General features: G+C 33.6%; 1 long non-coding RNA gene across 1 annotated transcript; it reads right to left on the minus strand.

Annotated features, from left to right (window-relative positions):
* Positions 1-574: 574 nt before the first annotated feature.
* LOC122806797 lies at positions 575-5,603 on the minus strand. The gene is made up of 2 exons (XR_006365556.1): positions 5,557-5,603; positions 575-631 (listed from the first exon to the last, which is right to left on the minus strand). It is a non-coding gene; the product is annotated as an uncharacterized LOC122806797 (long non-coding RNA).
* Between the last annotated feature and the right edge of the window lie 5,580 nt (positions 5,604-11,183).

Raw genomic sequence — 11,183 nt, forward strand, 5'->3', positions numbered from 1 at the left:
GGACGCTGCACACCATGGCCAAAGTGATTTACCACTAAGATACATATGATACACATAAATGTGATGTTTTCATAAAATATAATCCATCCCAGTCATTCAACAGTGCAGGGAATATATTCCAACATGTAGATGTATGTGTGTGCATATATATTAATATCTAAACAGATACAGCATATCTATACATGTAGATATAGATATATATACAGAAATATATATATATATATATATATATATATATATCCAAAAAACTTCGTAAAAATCAGAATTATCCAATAGCAATGTCGAAAAAACACACTGAGAGCCAGTAATTAGCGCTTTCATCCAATTTAATATGTTGGACTTCTTCAGAATAACATACAATTACAATACAATCCTGTATATATAACCAAAGTAATGGTGAAATGACAAGTCATACTGTAGACCAATTAGGAAATATAACTCATGAATTATGTAATAAGAATCCTGTTGCAGCAAGACATTCCACTAACTGAATTATGTATAATGTATTTAGAACCCTGTTCAAAAGTAAACAAAGCCTACCACTAGTAAATGTGTAGTTAGTTGTGCCATTTCAAAAAAACATTTAATGTTTAAACTTTCATTTAGTCCAGGTGGGGCATTAGCATTAAACCTTAGTTGCCATCTTAATAAACTATCTCTATCCCCAAAAAACATATGAACATAATCAAGCACAATGAATTTAAATCCTGTAGACAAAGGACATATATGACTGTGTTTAGCTAGGGCATTACTAAAATCACATTTTCTTATAGCCGCACAATGCTTCTTGATTCTTGTAGACAGCTTGCGTATTGTTTTACCAATATAAAATGCTGAACACAATGTGCAGATAGCTGCATAAACAACATTGTCTGAATTGCAGTCAAAATATGTAGTATAATGTATTTTAAAATTATTATGTTTAAAAATATGAGGCACCTGTAAGAATATTCTTACAGGCAACGATTTTCCACAAGTAAACATCCCTTTATTACTGTGAATGACAGGGTGTAACAATAAATTGAGTGTCTCTATTTTCAAATAGAGAACGTAAAGATTTAAATTTTTTATGTGTAAAAACAGGACTTAGCCCTAATTTGTTGTCAACCTCCTGGCTGGAGGTAAGAATATCCCAGTTATTATAAAACACTTTCTTAATAGCTATAGAGTCCCTGCAAATAGGAACTGGGAAACTAGTGAATCTATCTATAGAGTTATGTGTAGAAAGAGAGTGTCCTGAATTATGTATTTGAGAAATGTACTGATAGGTGCAGGACAAGGGAGTAGTCCGTGATTCAAACATAGTATTGGTTATATCATTTATAGTGTTACTACACTCATTGGTCACAAGGGAGTAGTCTGTATTTCATTCATACTATTGGTTGTATTTTTCTTCGGAGAGAAGCCTTTTAAAAGAATAGGAGGATAATTAGTGCCTTAAAAGACTACATCTTTAACAATAGAATTCAGTAAATCAGTAGGGTAACCTCTCTATAAGAAAGGAACTAAAAACATCACATTCATGTAGAAAAGCATTATCATCAGAAATAATCCTAGACAATCTGATGTACTGACCTCTGGCCATATTAACTTTCATAAATAGAGGATGCATACTGCAGAAATGTAAATAATTATTTCTGAATGTCTTTTTCCTAAATATAGTAGAGTTCCAAGTTAAAGAATTTGTATCAATGGAAATAAGTACATCTGAAAAGTTAACCTGCTTCCCAAAAGCTGAAATCTTAAACTTTAGAAATGGAATACTATCAGATAAGGAATTAATAAATGTAAACAAATCAGACTCACATCCCTTCCATACAAAAAGAGGTCATCAATGTAACGGTACAGTACAGAAGAATATTATTAAAACCAGGTAAATATACTAGAAAGTTACATTCCCACCAGGCTAAAACTAAATTTGCAAAGGCAGGAGCTAGTTTAGCCCCCATAGCTACACCTTTAGTTTGATGAAAAATCTTACCATCAAAGTGAAAAAATTGTTAGTTAATACTAGAGAAGTTAGGGAGCAAATCATGTTAATTTTTTCCTGTGAGAAGGTGGTAAATTTTGATAAATAATTTCTTAAGTATTCTATGCCTATATCATGAGGAATGTTAGAATACAATGATTCAATATCTAAAGTAACTAAAATAGTATGTTCATCAGTAGGAGGGTTGAGAAAATGAGATTAAGGAAATCCATGAATCCTTTAGAAAATAGGGTGAAACTTGTACTAAAGGGTTTAATACAAAATCAATAAATTCTGCTATACCTTCTGTCTTAGTTTTCTTGTTCGACACTATGTGTCTAAAAGGAGGATTAAACTGGTCCTTATGTAAGAATTTTCCTAGTTGGGGCTCTGACACAGTTAAAAAATCAGCTATTACATCACAAATCTGTTTAGATTTATGTAATGCAATAATAGTTCTATCTATATGTTTAAAAGCCCGAAGGACATCTGTTAGGGTAGCCATAGCATAAAACTCACTGTTATTAAGGTCATTTAATAAAATACGAGTGTATTTATCTTGTTCCATCAACACTATACCTGAGCCCTTATCAGCTCTCATGATTCTTAGTGATCTGTCTGCTGATAAGGAATTTAAGGCAGTTAACTGTTCATTAGTAAGGTTGAACCATTTACAAGTACAGTTATGCTTTAAAACATATCGCAAGTCTTTTTCACATAACTTAAGAAAGATATGTAAGGTATTACATAGTGGTGGGTTATATAAGCTTTTCTTGACAGGTAGCTTAGTGTAAGAATATAGTACATTTTCATCTTCATCTTCTACATCATCTACATCTTTGTGAAATAAAAGTTTTAAATTAAGTTTCCTAACATATACACATAAATCTATTAATAAAGAAGAAATGTCAGCACGGTAGGCAGGAATAAAAGAAAAACCTAGTTTCAGTAAGCTGTTGAAATTATCAGGTAAAAATCTGCCAGATAAATTGAAAACTTCAGAATCTGGTATATATGTTTCTACAGGTAAGGAGTTGCAGTTAACATTAACTAAGTTATTATTAGAAACATTCAGCATGTGTGAGCTGTTATCAGAAACATTCAGCTTGTGTGAGCTGTTATCAGAAACATTCAGCTTGTGGGAGCTCTTCTTGGTCTTCCATGTGGTTGGCCTCTTTCTAAAAAATGAGTGTTTCTTAGGAAATAAGAACGAGTAGTGGGAGAATTTGTAAGGAAACCTCTTTCCCCATGATTCATTTGTCTTCCTTTGCCTCTGTAGGATGAAAGTCTCCCTCTTCTTCTGGTGATCATGGGGGAGGGGGGCATGGTCCGAGTATTTTTGGATAAAAAATTAGAGTCTCTGTCATCTAAGATATTCATTGTAGTAGGTCCTGGTGAATTTAAGAGACGTAAAGGATTTGCTAAAACAGATGGGGAAGTAATAGGAACACAGCCGGCAGAATTGTGTATATTAATAGGATGGGAATACCTACTTCTGTATTAGACATCCGAGGGGTGTTATGATCAGACAACACTGCAGCGGGAAAGCTTTGCATAGCGAGATCAGACTGTGGAGTTGTAGTAGTATATATAGCATTTTGGCAGGAAGGCAAAGAAATAACCGTTGGATTGTTTATGTCTTGATGTGCCACCTGCATTGTCTGATTATCCGATCTCATAGAATCTGTGGTAGTTCTCATAAAATTGTTGGTGGCAGAACTACTGTGGTCTGCAGAATTACCAGTAAACACATTTCCATATTCTTCTTCTGGTCTTTCAGAATTAATAGTAGATCTTCCAAAATTTGTAGAAGTAGGACCGCTGTGAGCCGTAGGGTAATTATTGAACAAATTCCTGTAACTATATCTGTATCCTCCATCAGTTCTTAAGGGATATGCTTGATTATGCTTGTATTGGAGCATATCTCTCTGTAGCTTACGTTTTTCCGGTGAACTATGGTAGCTACATGTCGGGTTACTCTAGGATGAATGCCATTGAAGACATGTAATAAAAGATGTAAATCTTGATGTTTAATAATCACCGAATGTAGGTTATGGATTTCTTGAGAAATGTCAGACAGTCTCAGTTTGTTATGCTCTATAAGAGACCTAATCACTATTAAGCCAGTAGTGTTATACAAAACTTCCAGTTCCTTATATAACTTGGAGTCCCTTGTGAGATTATTAGGAAACTTCGTAATTCTAAGACCTAATGGGACTATTTCCTTGCTCAAACAAAATGAAAGGTAGAAGTTATCATATTGTAAATTCTTAAAAGCAATGAAAAGTCTTTCAAGCCTAAAAAGCATCTGTTTCAAATTATTTGTTGCAGTAGACTGTCTAGAATGCATGAAATCAGGAGATTCATTAATGTTATTTACCTCTGCAAATGGGTTAGGTACATTTTCCATGTTGGTGAAAGACAACAGGTCTTCTGAAACATTTACATGTATATGTTGTTGTTGGGTAGGTAACGGTTGCTGTATATTAAGTCTCTGAAATGCTAAAGGACTAGTTTGTTGTCCAGTGACAGGTAAAGTGGTGTTACCATGCATCAACGGAATTCGTAAAGTGGGTGAATTAGACAGTCTGTTATAAGTATTATTCCATGCATTGTTCTCTAAAGTTACAGCATTTGATTGTACATTAGATCTGCTGTCAGGAACCAGGAACTCATTGTTCAGTTTATTGTTTTGTAAATGTACAGCAGTTGACTGCGTATAAGTCTGACCAGTAGGAACCGGCATCTCAATCAAATGAACTGTAGTAGGAACCTGAACTGGCATCTCATTCAAATGAACTGTAGTAGGAATCTGTTGTGCCGACGATTCAGATACTGTATTTGTAGGTTCCTTATGATTAGTGATAATATTTCCATTTAGAAGAAACTGTAGTTGAACCTCTGGATTATTTAAGTTTAGAGAAGTCGAAATAAGAATAGTTTCCGACTAGTAGTAGATGTAATAGTGGTAGTCGAAATGTTGTTAAGTCCTGAAGTAGGCACTCCTTCCAAAGATCGATCGCTGCTTGCATCAGTGTACATTGAAGCAAAAAAGCCAGGTGGGATCGAAAGAGGTGGAAAGTCTGTATTTAATTGGCTACTAGAGCCAAGCTCTCCTTGTAAAATATTCGACATTATGTAGAGATAATGTATATAAACACTGAAAAACTCTTTAAAATTCAACGAAGAACTGAAACTATATCCAAAAACTTCAGAAAAATCAGAATTATCCAATAGCAATGTCGAAAAACACACTGAGAGCCAGTAATTAGCTTTCATCCAATTTAATATGTTGGACTTCTTCAGAATAACATACAATTACAATACAATCCTGTATATATAACCAAAGTAATGGTGAAATGACAAGTCATACTGTAGACCAATTAGGAAATATAACTCATGAATTATGTAATAAGAATCCTGTTGAAGCAAGACATTCCACTAACTGAATTATGTATAATGTATTTAGAACCCTGTTCAAAAGTAAACAAAGCCTACCACTAGTAAATGTGTAGTTAGTTGTGCCATTTCAAAAACATTTAATGTTTAAACTTTCATTTAGTCCAGGTGGGGCATTAGCATTTAACCTTAGTTGCCATCTTAATTCTTTAACCTCCAATAAAGTATTTCTATCCCCAAAAACATATGAACATAATCAAGCACAATGAATTTAAATCCTGTAGACAAAGGACATATATGACTGTGTTTAGCTAGGGCATTACTAAAATCACATTTTCTTATAGCCGCACAATGCTCCTTGATTCTTGTAGACAGCTTGCATTGTTTTACCAATATAAAATGCTGAACACAATGTGCAGATAGCTGCATAAACAACATTGTCTGAATTGCAGTCAAAATATGTAGTATAATGTATTTTAAAATTATTATGTTTAAAAGTATATGAGGCACCTGTAAGAATATTCTTACAGGCAACGTATTTTCCACAAGTAAACATCCCTTTATTACTGTGAATGACAGGGGGTGTAACAATAAATTGAGTGTCTCTATTTTCAAATAGAGAACGTAAAGATTTAAATTTTTTATGTGTAAAAAAGGACCTAGCCCTAATTTGTTGTCAACCTCCTGGCTGGAGGTAAGAATATCCCAGTTATTATAAAACACTTTCTTAATAGCTATAGAGTCCCTGCAAATAGGAACTGGGAAACTAGTGAATCTATCTATAGAGTTATGTGTAGAAAGAGAGTGTCCTGAATTATGTATTTGAGAAACGTACTGATAGGTGCAGGACAAGGGAGTAGTCCGTGATTCAAACATAGTATTGGTTATATCATTTATAGTGTTACTACACTCATTGGTCACAAGGGGAGTAGTCTGTATTTCATTCATACTATTGGTTGTATTTTTCTTCGAGAGAAGCCTTTTAAAAGAATAGGAGGATAATTAGTGTGCCTTAAAAGACTACATCTTTAACAATAGAATTCAGTAAATCAGTAGGGTAACCTCTCTCTATAAGAAAGGAACTAAAAACATCACATTCATGTAGAAAAACATTATCATCAGAAATAATCCTAGACAATCTGATGTACTGACCTCTGGCCATATTAACTTTCATAAATAGAGGATGCATACTGCAGAAATGTAAATAATTATTTCTGAATGTCTTTTTCCTAAATATAGTAGAGTTCCAAGTTAAAGAATTTGTATCAATGGAAATAAGTACATCTAAAAAGTTAACCTGCTTCCCAAAAGCTGAAATCTTAAACTTTAGAAATGGAATACTATCAGATAAGGAATTAATAAATGTAAACAAATCAGACTCACATCCCTTCCATACAAAAAAAGAGGTCATCAATGTAACGTCGGTACAGAAGAATATTATTAAAACCAGGTAAATATACTAGAAAGTTACATTCCCACCAGGCTAAAACTAAATTTGCAAAGGCAGGAGCTAGTTTAGCCCCCATAGCTACACCTTTAGTTTGATGAAAAATCTTACCATCAAAGTGAAAAAAATTGTTAGTTAATACTAGAGAAGTTAGGGAGCAAATCATGTTAATTTTTTCCTGTGAGAAGGTGGTAAATTTTGATAAATAATTTCTTAAGTATTCTATGCCTATATCATGAGGAATGTTAGAATACAATGATTCAATATCTAAAGTAACTAAAATAGTATGTTCATCAGTAGGAGGGTTGAGAAAAAGGAGATTAAGGAAATCCCATGAATCCTTTAGAAAATAGGGTGAAACTTGTACTAAAGGGTTTAATACAAAATCAATAAATTCTGCTATACCTTCTGTCTTAGTTTTCTTGTTCGACACTATGTGTCTAAAAGGAGGATTAAACTGGTCCTTATGTATTTTAGGAATTAGAATTTTCCTAGTTGGGGCTCTGACACAGTTAAAAATCAGCTATTACATCACAAATCTGTTTAGATTTATGTAATGCAATAATAGTTCTATCTATATGTTTAAAAGCCGAAGGACATCTGTTAGGGTAGCCATAGCATAAAACTCACTGTTATTAAGGTCATTTAATAAAATACGAGTGTATTTATCTTGTTCCATCAACACTATACCTGAGCCCTTATCAGCTCTCATGATTCTTAGTGATCTGTCTGCTGATAAGGAATTTAAGGCAGTTAACTGTTCATTAGTAAGGTTGAACCATTTACAAGTACAGTTATGCTTTAAAACATATCGCAAGTCTTTTTCACATAACTTAAGAAAGATATGTAAGGTATTACATAGTGGTGGGTTATATAAGCTTTTCTTGACAGGTAGCTTAGTGTAAGAATATAGTACATTTTCATCTTCATCTTCTACATCATCTACATCTTTGTGAAATAAAAGTTTTAAATTAAGTTTCCTAACATATACACGTAAATCTATTAATAAAGAAGAAATGTCAGCATGGTAGGCAGGAATAAAAGAAAAACCTAGTTTCAGTAAGCTGTTGAAATTATCAGGTAAAAATCTGCCAGATAAATTGAAAACTTCAGAATCTGGTATATATGTTTCTACAGGTAAGGAGTTGCAGTTAACATTAACTAAGTTATTATTAGAAACATTCAGCATGTGTGAGCTGTTATCAGAAACATTCAGCTTGTGTGAGCTATCAGAAACATTCAGCTTGTGGGAGCTCTTCTTGGTCTTCCTCGTGGTTGGCCTCTTTCTAAAAAATGAGTGTTTCTTAGGAAATAAGAACGAGTAGTGGGAGAATTTGTAAGGAAACCTCTTTCCCCATGATTCATTTGTCTTCCTTCGCCTCTGTAGGATGAAAGTCTCCCTCTTCTTCTGGTGATCATGGGGAGGGGGCATGGTCACAGTATTTTTGGATAAAAAATTAGAGTCTCTGTCATCTAAGATATTCATTGTAGTAGGTCCTGGTGAATTTAAGAGACGTAAAGGATTTGCTAAAACAGATGGGGAAGTAATAGGAACACAGCCGGCAGAATTGTGTATATTAATAGGATGGGAAATGCCTACTTCTGTATTAGACATCCGAGGGGTGTTATGATCAGACAACACTGCAGCGGGAAAGCTTTGCATAGCGAGATCAGACTGTGGAGTTGTAGTAGTATATATAGCATTTTGGCGGGAAGGCAAAGAAATAACCGTTGGATTGTTTATGTCTTGATGTGCCACCTGCATTGTCTGATTATCCGATCTCATAGAATCTGTGGTAGTTCTCATAAAATTGTTGGTGGCAGAACTACTGTGGTCTGCAGAATTACCAGTAAACACATTTCCATATTCTTCTTCTGGTCTTTCAGAATTAATAGTAGATCTTCCAAAATTTGTAGAAGTAGGACCGCTGTGAGCCGTAGGGTAATTATTGAACAAATTCCTGTAACTATATCTGTATCCTCCATCAGTTCTTAAGGGATATGCTTGATTATGCTTGTATTGGAGCATATCTCTCTGTAGCTTACGTTTTTTCCGGTGAACTATAGTAGCTACATGTTGGGTTACTCTAGGATGAATGCCATTGAAGACATGTAATAAAAGATGTAAATCTTGATGTTTAATAATCATCGAATGTAGGTTATGGATTTCTTGAGAAATGTCAGACAGTCTCAGTTTGTTATGCACTATAAGAGACCTAATCACTATTAAGCCAGTAGTGTCATACAAAACTTCCAGTTCCTTATATAACTTGGAGTCCCTTGTGAGATTATTAGGAAACTTCGTAATTCTAAGACCTAATGGAACTATTTCCTTGCTCAAACAAAATGAAAGGTAGAAGTTATCATATTGTAAATTCTTAAAAGCAATGAAAAGTCTCTCAAGCCTAAAAAGCATCTGTTTCAAATTATTTGTTGCAGTAGACTGTCTAGAATGCATGAAATCAGGAGATTCATTAATGTTATTTACCTCTGCAAATGGGTTACATACAAATGCATATATCTATAGATATATATGTCTAAATCTATATGTCTAAATATATACAGCAAGTTTAATATATATATATATACATGCATATACAGACATACATCTGTAGATAACAATGGGAACATGACAAAAACATATATGTCCACATACACCATTAGTGGGGTCGAGAGGCCCCAAACAACATACGTCTTGTACGAATAGGTATACCCCTACCACAGCTAAACATGTCTGCCCTGTAATACACTACCAAGTGTTGCAGATCCCATAACCAGGAGCTGACATGACATGGGCACAAGATGTTTACAGTACTCCATTCCACCTGTATGAAGTCAGGCTGGTATCAGTAACATATCTTGCAGTACAGTCTGGCTCCCATAGGGAATGTACAATGTGGATGCTATCAACATCCCTAGGATACATATACACAGACGGATATATGCAGATACAGATACACACACACACACACATATAAATATATATATATATATATATATATATATATATATATATATATATATATATATATATATATATATATGTGTGTATATATATATATATATATATATATATATATATATATATGTGTATATATATATATGTATGTATTATATATATATATATATATATATATATATATATATATATATATATATATATATATATATATTTATATATATATATATATATCTATATATATATATATATATATATATATATATATATATATATATATATTATATATATATATATATATATATATATATATATATGTATATATATATATAAATATATATATATATATATATATATATATATATATATATATATATATATATATATATATATATATATATATATATGTATATATATGCATATATGTGTGTATATATGTAGATATATATATATATATATATGTAATTACACATACACACAGAGATATGTATAGTAAGATAGATATGTATAAGGTGCACACAATATGAAACAGCCACTATGCCTACAGATAACACCTTAACAACTGGACACTGTATGAGCCACCCATACAAATGACAATCGCTGCCTGCAACATATACTCACAGAGAGGCAAAGGATATAACACCACACACAGGTTTGTATAAATGGGAGACCTTTATTTGTGTACTATTACAGTTGTATATGTCATGTCATATAGCTGTTTAGACACTGACATCCATATAAACAGAGTAATGCAACTGTGAAACCGTTATATTAATACAGTAGTCTGGAAAGGTTTACAGATGTTGCTGTCTAGGCCAAGGCCTTTAAATAGTACAATAGTAAAGACAGACTAGGCCACAGGATATCAAACAATCAACAGTAAGTAATGCAGATGTATAGTTCAGCAGCCTCTGTCTACACTCTGTACACAATCCCTAGGTGGTAAAGACCACAGCTGACTCAATGGGATGTAACTGTTGCATAACAAGGCATAACTGACACCATCACAAGCACACTGACTAACAGAACAGCCTGTAAGGCAGGAGGCAGTAGGCCCGCATTAACCCAAGTTATTTAATTATTAACAATATAGGTGAATTGTATGGTAATGTACATCCAGTACCTTAAGGCAGCTCACCCCTGATACCCCCACATGTTGTAACTGCCTAGGTTAGTTATGGTGCATCCCCCCACCAGACTCAATAATACAGGCCATGTACCACTGGAATGCATAAGGGCACACATGTATTGTGTAGGTGAAGCCCACACATATATGTCCCCAGCCCCACCATATGTGTGGGGGATACAACAGCAGTGTGACATACTTACAGCCCACTAAAGAACAACCCCTGCAGCATGTCATATATATGTGCAAAGCTTGGTATGTAGGTGGAAGACAGAGGCTGGAA

Source organism: Protopterus annectens, chromosome 7.part0 (assembly GCF_019279795.1).
Source record: "Protopterus annectens isolate FY-2018-M chromosome 7.part0, PAN1.0, whole genome shotgun sequence".
In the NCBI taxonomy this organism is placed as follows: domain Eukaryota; kingdom Metazoa; phylum Chordata; order Ceratodontiformes; family Protopteridae; genus Protopterus; species Protopterus annectens.